Source organism: Corvus brachyrhynchos, unplaced genomic scaffold (genome assembly GCF_000691975.1).
Source record: "Corvus brachyrhynchos isolate BGI_N302 unplaced genomic scaffold, ASM69197v1 scaffold229, whole genome shotgun sequence".
NCBI classification, from domain to species: Eukaryota; Metazoa; Chordata; class Aves; order Passeriformes; family Corvidae; genus Corvus; species Corvus brachyrhynchos.
The window spans coordinates 6,974,787-6,984,392 of record NW_008240042.1 but is presented as its reverse complement, the minus strand read 5'-3'; positions in this window follow the sequence as shown (position 1 = coordinate 6,984,392).

Here is a 9,606-nt window from a genome sequence, read left to right as displayed (position 1 = left end):
AATTATTTTGTGAAACAAACCTGTCTTTCAATATCCAAAGCTTGCTGGAGAAAATGGGGAAGCTGGAATCGATCTCATCCATTTTGTAACCTTGTCTTTGGTTTCAACAGCTTAAACAAGAAGGTGTCTTTTTTGATCGGGGTAAATCTAAAAAGAAAAACCCACACAATTTGGCAGGAGAGTTGCTTGCTATCTGACAATTTCAATTAATGTGGGAAAACAGGCATATACAAATTCTGTGTAATATTTGATTTCCAGCATAATTTTTCAGTGAATATTCAGAGTGGAAATGTATGTGGAAGAGGGAGGCACTTCAGATGAAGCTGTTACTTGAGAGGTACATATACTGGTTGTTAAGGTAACAAAAGAAGGAACAAGCAGAAAATTTCATCTAAGACTAGTTCTCATTGAGCTCAACACATCTTGACTGCCTAGAGAGTTCGGTATCTAAAAACTGGAAAAAACATAGCAAAAGGTCAAATACAGAGATGCGTTAATCCTTTGGAGAAAACAGTTGATGAGTCTGCTTGAGTTACTGAACCTCTTCTTCAACCACAGTGTTGAATGCTCTTCATGTTCCCCTGTGTGAGTCTTGTACATTAAAAAGAGAGTGAGACAAGGTTGTAACTCACAAAGCATAATGGGATAGGAGAGCTAGTGATGCAGCAGAGCATCTCAGAGAAAACTCAGATGCAGAGTTGAACTTCTAATGTTAATGGCTGCTCACACGTTTGGAAGAAAGCCTGGAAGGTTGCAAGCCACACTGAAAGCCTATTCAACCAAAAAAAAGTGTATTGATTGGTTTGTCTGGGATAAAGTTAAATTTCTTCATAGTAGCTTGTACAAGGATAGGTTTTGGATTTGTGCTGGAAATAAGGTTGATAACACAGGGATGTTTTATTTATTGCTGAGCAGCTCTTACCCAGCATCAAGACCTTTTCTGCTCACACACCCCATCAGCAAGGAGGCTGGGGCTGCACAAGGAGTTGGGAGGGAACATACCTGGGACAGCTGAACACAGCTGACCCAAGGGGTATTCCATACCATATGGTGTCATGTTCTCCAATAAAATCTCAGGAAAGAAGAAGGCAGGGGGTATGTTCACCGTTATTGCATTTATGCTTCCAAGGACGCATTACATGTGATGGAGCCCTGCTTTCCTGGAAAATGGCTGAACACCTGCTTGGAGATGGGAGCTAGTGAATGAATTTCTTAGTGTGCTTTGCTTGTTTGTGCAGCTTTTCCTTTACCTATTAAAGTGTTTTTATCCCCACCCACAAATGTTTGTACTTTTACCCTTCCGATTCTGTACCGCATCCCACTGTGGGGAGTAAGCTGCCCACCAAAGTTAAACCACGGCACAAGGCAAAGATTGGAAAGACTAAACATGCAGGAGGCATGCAAGCTGAAGTATTGATCTACTCTATAAATGAGACTCACTAAGATTTTTATAGAAGCTGCAGCAACATAGACAAGCTAGCTAAGCCTGCAAAGGCAGTACACCCTTGGCTAGAGAGGGCCCTTTTGTTTCCATGCATTACTTAGATTTGGAAGCTGTACATCACACTGAGCTTCTCAGCAGAGCTGAGTTATGCTATATAGCCTCCCAGAATGATCTCACTTTTCTCCAGCAGACTGAGGTCTTCCTACACGTGCCTATGCAGACGTGTTGTTGAGAAAAAACACATTTGATCCTCACCATATTCTCAGCTAGAAAGAACAAGCCTGTCTTTGTGGACTTACACAGATAGGGTTTTATTACAAGAAATATCTTTCTCTCTCCTTACAATTGCAAAGGAAATCTGCAACAGGATCCTGCTGATCTATTGATTAACACTATTCTGCTGTTTCTACAATGAATACTAAATGGAAGTAGCTCTGGCTCTTAGAGTTTTCTACCTCTGTCACATGTAGGCAGTCTGTTTGAAATGTGCAATCACAACAGCAGATGAAAAAAGTTTCAAACTAGTGCCACTAGCACTTGGGTCAGTGCTCCACACTAAAATACGTCATTTGCTTTCTACATGCTCAGACCATCACCATCTTCAGCGGGATTTCAGTACAACATTTGAGCTATGTAGTATCTCCACATCTACAGGAGTGCACATGACACAGCCGTGTCTCTGCAACAAAGCTCAAGGGGTGTGATACTAAAACGAACAAATGTTTTGGATCTCAGCATAGCCTAAAAGGGTGTGAATGCTTTCTTGGTTGATGAGAAATGGCCCAGGAAGACTGGATCAGGAAGATCTCCTAGAAGGCAGAAAGAGATTGTAAACTCTTTTGTGGGGTGGTAAGGGAGGGAAGGGCCTATGGCAGGGCCATACAGCACCTCCTGCAGCCAGAAGCCCACAGCTCACATGGCCTGTGGAATGGCACCGAAGAGCAGAGAGCAGATGCCTGGTTTCAGGTGGGGATGAAGGCCTTTCCAAGGACCAAAGGGGAATGTGCAGGGCTTGCTTGCTGAAACTCAGAAAGACGATGAGCTGATCTGGAAGCAAAAGCTTCTGCCAGAACACAGCAATGTGGGACAAAGTCAGGTACAAATATTTTTATTTTCAGTTGGGCTAATTAGTTGGTCTGATCTAACCTGACTTCACTAGAAAATTTGGTTTATTTGCTTAGATTCTACTCTGAACATACCTGGTTTTTTGAATGTTTTGACCTTTAGAGAAGAGGACAAGTGAGATCCACCTTGTAGCTTTGGCTGACTCAGCATCTCATACCACGCCATAAATAAAGTTAGTTCTGTGGTCTCTGTGAGGAATCAGTCTTCCACAGAGCTGGGCTAAATGGTAGCCCAAATCAGACAGGCAGAGTCAAATGGAGATCACTGAAGCAAAAAATAGGAGATGGTGGTTTTCGGTGACTACACACTTAAATATGTCAAAACTGCAAAACTGTAACATTGGGATGAAAAGGTACTGCATGGGAGCAACATAGCTGACTTATGAAAAATGTTAAAGAGACTGAAAATGCTGTTCTCAGACTGAGATGGCTTAATGAAGTGTCAAGGTCTCATTTTCTCATTCATGCTGTTAGTACTTTGTAGCACAGATGACCCCTGCAGAGTAAATGCTCTATTATTCACAACCAACAAAAGTAGCAGTGACTGAAACACAATCTTTTAAAATCACTAAATGGAAATATAATAATCAACATTTCTTTAAGATGTTCAGCACAATGATTTTAAGTGAAGAACATTAAAATTCGTTTGGGAATTCGAATGTTCAGTTCAAAAGCATGTAATCAGATATATTTCAAATTGAAACTCAAGTTTGCTGGTGAATGGGAATGACTTTCTTCAGCAGAGCATTCAGACTAGTCATAGAATAATGAAATCTGCATTTGGGTCATGGATAGCAAGAGGAAATTGTGATTTATGCCCACTTCAAGTAGTTCTGAAAGAGTTTAATTTTTGGAGGAAACTTCAAAAGCACCTAGTAACATGGTTATGAGGATGCCAGCAGAAAATATTATTGATGAGTATGTACCACAGGTACAAAGAATTTACTGCTACAGAAATGTCAAACTCTCATTTCACAGGGCAGTTGGTATCTAGGAAGGCAGTGATCTGTGATTATCAGTTACTGTGAATGGTTCACCTGTTTCATTCTCACTACTTCTGAAATTCTTAATCTGTGCTTTATTCCCCTGTTGGTATCTTGTCATGAAACCAAGATAATAAGCCCCTTTGAGCCAAGAAAATTTTCTGATCATGGCTATAAAATATCAAGAACAATGGGGCATTCATCAGCAGATATGAGTGAAGTGAATGCCAAAATATATTGATAGGGAAAACAAATTCAACTTTTTAAATATTTTGAATATTTCCTGTAGATTGGTACCATGAGAAGAAGGTAAACTCCTGAGACACTGATTCTGCACAAATTCTGCATCTGTATTTCAAAACACAAAAGGAAATCTTTACACATGAAAAATCATTCTCCAGAAATCTCTACTTAGCTCACTGACAACCTGCAGCCTCTTTCTGGACAAACCCCTCATTGAGATACTACAAAAATTTAACTTGGGTTTGACTGTGGCCTTTAATTTTGACCACTGACACCCTGTTTGCTGCTTTGTCTTCCCTTTGTTCCTTGCCTCTCAGTAAGGGACAATGTCCCTTACTGAAGTGATGTTTTGATTCTTTTTCTCCTGCCTCCTGGGCATCACTGCAAATGTGATTGCTTCAAACTGCTTGTGAATTGAAACAAATTGGAGAGCATAACAGAAATTAAATGTTTCCAAGGTAGGGTTTTTTTTCCAAGATCTGAGCTTGAGGCTGTAACTGGAATGGTAATTTAAATTAAATTTACAAGTTCATTTATTTTGTGTGTGATTGCGAGGAAAAGTAATTTTTTTTTCTATTGATTGTCTACATTGCCCAAACCTGAGTAGACATCCCCTTGTGAAGAAAGCTGAAATGGCTCCCCACAGTCATTCCATGTCCTGATTAGTACTCCATATAGAGAAATTTTAATAGCCCAGAGTCTTGCCTTAAAATTAAGAATTTTAGATTAAGACAAGTTCCTGTAAGTTTTGTGGTAATGCAAACATCAACAAGAAGGTACAGGCCTGTGGGTTGGAGATTGCACTAAGATAGGATTCCAGTAAGTGATTCCATGTAACAAATAAAGGAGCCAAAGAAACCAGAACAGATAATAATGTGCTTACAATAATATTTCCTTTGCTATTTTCAGTTCCCTGAATCAATCTCTGGTTTAATATCAGCATGAATGGGAGTTGAATTGGAGCAGTAGTTGGTGTTACAAAAAATGTGCTGGCAACTGATGATGGTGTTATGAGTTTATGGTGATCAGAGTGGCACCAGCAAAAATATCCAAGGGACAGCTTGGCTGGGAAGCTAGGATGTAGGAATCAGAGAAATAAGAAGAGAATCATGTGTTGCCTTTTCCAGAGAAGACTTTAGGTTCTCCCTATGGCTTAATATCTAAATGAAAACCACCACTTTTCTTTTACATGATGTCTACTTTCCCTTAGAAATTACAGAAAGAAGACAGTTTGATAGAATGAAGTATGCTCCTGTTTGTGTTTTCCACCTGTTCAAACAGTTTTCTGGTAACTAACTGTAGTATCTAATTAAAGCTGCTGCCCTCCTGGTGCAGCTCCTGAGAAATGCTGCCATCCAGGTAATTAATGTGCTGTGCCTGCACTGGCTCAGATGCCTATATTTGCAGCAGGATGTCTTATCATTGACCTTGGAGACATCTGGTGCTGGCTTCTCAATTAAACAGAACTTGGGACAAGACAGGCATCAGACCTGACTCTGCATGATGATTTCCACCACCAGCACCATTGTAGCATTTGCATTTTCAGTTATATGAGGTGCTGATAACACATCGCATCACATGTGAGTAAGGTGATTGTTTCCTTCAGTTACAATCAACCCATTGGTGCTATGCAATTTGGTCTGTTCAGCCTGGAGGAGACTAAGGGGAGACCTCATTGCAGCCTACAACTTCCTTGTGAGGGGAAGAGCAGGGGCAAACACTGATCTCTTCTCTGTGGTCACCAGTGATAGGACTGAGGGAATGGCCTGAAGTTGTGTCAGGGGAGGTTTAGGTTGGATACCAGGAAAAGGTTCTTCACCCAGAGAGGGGTTTGGCACTGGAACAGGCTCTCCAGGGAAGTGGTCACAACACCAGCCTGACAGAGCTCAAGAAGCCTTTGGACAATGTTCTCAGGCACATGGTGTGATTCCTGGGGATGGTCCTGTGCAGGGCTAAGAGAAGAACTCAGTGATCCTTGTGGGTCCCTTCCAACTCTGCATATTCTGTGATTCTGTGGGAAACATCTTAAAGGACAATCAACACTGATTCTGCCAGGCACCCTTAGGTCAGCCTCATCTGACCTACTGGTTGTCTCTGAGTACAAAGATGCTGGCAGATGGCTTCTTTGGCATTCAAGATGTTGCTTTTCAGAGTAAAGCTTTGCTTAATGTTCCAGGTGCAACAGACAGTTTCTGTGCCCTTCAGCACTGAATTTCTAGCCCATATAGGTTAATTAATTAATGAAATGTTAACATGGCTTATGAAAGATGTGATGACTCTGTAACTTCACCATTGACTGCAAGTGAAGGAGAGGTAAAGGTCTGGCAGGTTTTGCCTGTAAGAGAGGTGGTATAAAGCTGTGAGACCCCTCTGTCTGGTGGTTAGAGTTATGTCAAGATTAGTGTAGCTGAGCTGAAATCTACCAGATGAGAGACATACATCAACCTTCCTTAAATATATGTGTATGTATGCCTGTGTGTGTATGTGTGTACATATCTCCATGGACTCAGATACAGTACATATACGTCACATATATCAATTAAAACATTTTTAATCAGTTCTATTTGTGTCTCTTGGCAATGGTTGCATGACAGTGGACATCCAATAACCCAGCCCATAATGAGCACCCAGTTATATCTATCAAAACAGTTCACAAAGAGAAATCTTTTCAATGGGATTGAACTGGAAATTGCAACTGCTGCATAATAATGACTATTAATTTTAAATTAATAAACGGAATGCTTCCACTGGGAAATTAACTCTGATATGAGTTGCATCTTGATTATATGAAGGCTTTAATACCTGTGCTTAACTTTCAGTTGAGTAAACATCATGGGAACACCATGCACACTCTGGAGTGTTAAATTACAACACTTATGAGCATGATAAGTATTAAGATAATGGTTTGTTAAACCCCAGGCTTACCTATAAGCAAAGATGAGGTAATCTTCATCTTTTTTTTTTTTTTTTTTAAATTGAGCACATTTTTGAGTTCTCAGGAAGGGGCTATGCACACAGGTAGTTACAGCATGGTCAGCAATGGTCCACAGAGGGAGCTGAGTGGAAATGCAAACACTGTGATGCAAGAGTCTAGGAAACTGATCTGAACTCCCAGTTGCCTCTAAAGCAATCCACACAGTAAACTGTTCTGTGAGAAATGCAAAGACTGGACTATGTATGCATAAAAAGTTCACAGTTTCTCACAGTTAATGTATTGATCCAAAGAAGACCATTTTCAGATTATCTGCAATCAGTAGGAGCTTTCAGTGGAGCAATCAATGTTAACTGTGAATAGACTGCTCTAAGACAGCTTCCCTTCATACTGCAGCTTTCAGGTTTTCAAAGGTACCTTTCCTCTGAAGAGCATCACCTATCAGTTCTGTGGTAACACGGGGAGCCTGTGTGAGTCACTCTTTGAATAAATAGGAGAAAGCTGTCAATTTTGTATGTAGTGTTCAAGATGAATACCTTTCCAGTGTTTCCACATGAATAGTTTTACATTTGAATTTTTTAACCCAAAACCAGTACATTCTGATCAGTTTTACTCTGCAACCTTTTTCAGTTGTCCATAATTGTCCTTTTCATAGTGATAAAATAGATGTACTTAATCATTAGCAACTAAACCAGTAAGTTAGACTGCAAGGCAAGATGGATTAAAGAAGATTTTAGTACTACTTAATTGATTTTTGCTCTAGATGCTCATGTGAAGTAAACAGTGTCATTAAATAAAGATTTGTTTTAAATGTGATCAGTGGGCGATCTGTTTGCTACTATCCTTTCTTCAGACAGAAAAGGCTTCAGGGGAGAACTTACTGCGATACTAATAGTCCTGAAGAGACAACCTAAAAAAAACCCCAACCAGCTGTTGTAGACAATGAGGGTTCAATAGGAATTGCCTTGGAGATACAATGCCCATTCTCTACCACATTTAATTCTGTTTTCCACTTAAGTCCCATTCATTTTCAGAATGAAGAATTTCTTGTTTCAACATTGGTACTCTATTTTTTTTTCTTGCTGTGCCTCTTACTGTATGATTTAGAATTTAACATCTGCCTAGTTTGAATACTACAGCTGAAATTTTAAGCTTTACTTCTGCTGTGGCAACTGATCCCTCTTGCCTTTACCTCTCTATTTCTAGCTGCATGATTTTGTTAAAGGACAAGCTGTTACTTTGTTTAACAGCAGAACATAATGCCTGCCTTTGATAAACATAAGGCAAAAAAAGACTGCTTGCAAAAGCTAGGAGCTGCAAACATCTGAGCTCTTCTTCGTAAAGTTTTCAGAAATAGAGCTATAAATGTACAAGGTTATTTATCATACTGGATTATCTGTTTTTGCTAACATAATTAAATACAATAAGTCTATCCAGATTTGTATCAGCATGATAAAAAGCAACATTTTGTGCTCATAGTCACTTTGCATACTGGAAAAACAAAAGCCTTCTTTAAATCTGGAAGATAATACTTACATAAGGAGTGCAATACTCACTTTCATTCTAATTTGGGGTCCAAGTTTACTGCTCAGGGTAGTAGAGAATGACTGACAGAAAGGTTTGCATGAGCCAATTTACATACTAAGATACATGAATTGCTGGACCAGTTAACATGTGCAAAGAATATGATTTTGATTAAATTTTATTTACTGTCTGGAACTGTACCTATTGCCCTCTCCCCAAAATAGGAAGAAAATACAAATACCACATCTAGCTGTTGCACTACTAACTATGAATGTGCTGCACAGGACAAATGAGGAGAGGTACCTTACATAATTTAATTTCTGGGCTTTTCTTTTTTAGGGTTTTCTTGAGGGAAGAATTATGAGAAGATGATTTGTATTACAGTCTGCACATTTTTACACAAAGAGTAAAATCTGTTGCTTAATGCTTGGTTGCTTAAAACTACTAGTAGAATGAAGCAAAAGAAAGTTTACCAAAGAATACAGAAATATTAAGACTTACAAAGAAACCTGACAAGAGTAAGACTCTGCACTACATGTTCAGCATGAAAACAAAATCAAGGATGTTGTCTGTATGGGATGATGGATGAAAGATGTTCCTTGCAGCCCACAACCTTGTATCTCATCTATGCCACGTTCTGTTTCTCCTTTTGGAGTGCGATAAAACCCAAACTGTTTCTGTAAGTCTTGCAGGATTTGAATTGATGTACTGAAGCTGAAGGTCCATCTGTTCTAGTGCCTTATCTCCTACTGGTCTTGGCTTTTCATGCCTAAATTCTGCAACCAAAGTAGAGAAGTTTGATAGGTTTCCCTTTCTGGGGAGAAGGTGACTTCTCTGCATCAACTTAAGACTTGGGTGGAAGTGGCCATAGACTGTGTGGTGGACGATGCTAGCAGAGGTGTAGGGCAAGTCTGCTCTTCATTTGGGATGAAAATTCTTGTATATGTGCGCAATAGAGTTAAGACTCAAAATACGCCTGCAAGAGCACCACCTCCCGCGCTTAAAATGAGCTGGGATCATGAACCTTGTGAGATCACATTGAACTGCAGTCATTCAGGGTTGAAGATCTGGAAATAGATGAAAAAGCGATTAGATCCTGAGAGAAGATTTTCTACGGCTTTGGTGAAGTGACACAGGGATGTGCCGCATCAACAGCTTTCTTACACTTCTAAGATGAGGCACTCCAGCCTTTGGAGGGAGCGGTGACTGTGCGGAGTCCCAGGGGGCCCAAGTCGCCTGGCCTGCCCCTTACCCTCGCTTCTCTGTCGGTCTGCATCTATAGAACAGGTGCTCCCACTTTATCACGCCGCCCCCCTCACTGCCACGGAGGACGTGATAGGGTGGGCGCAGGGGGCC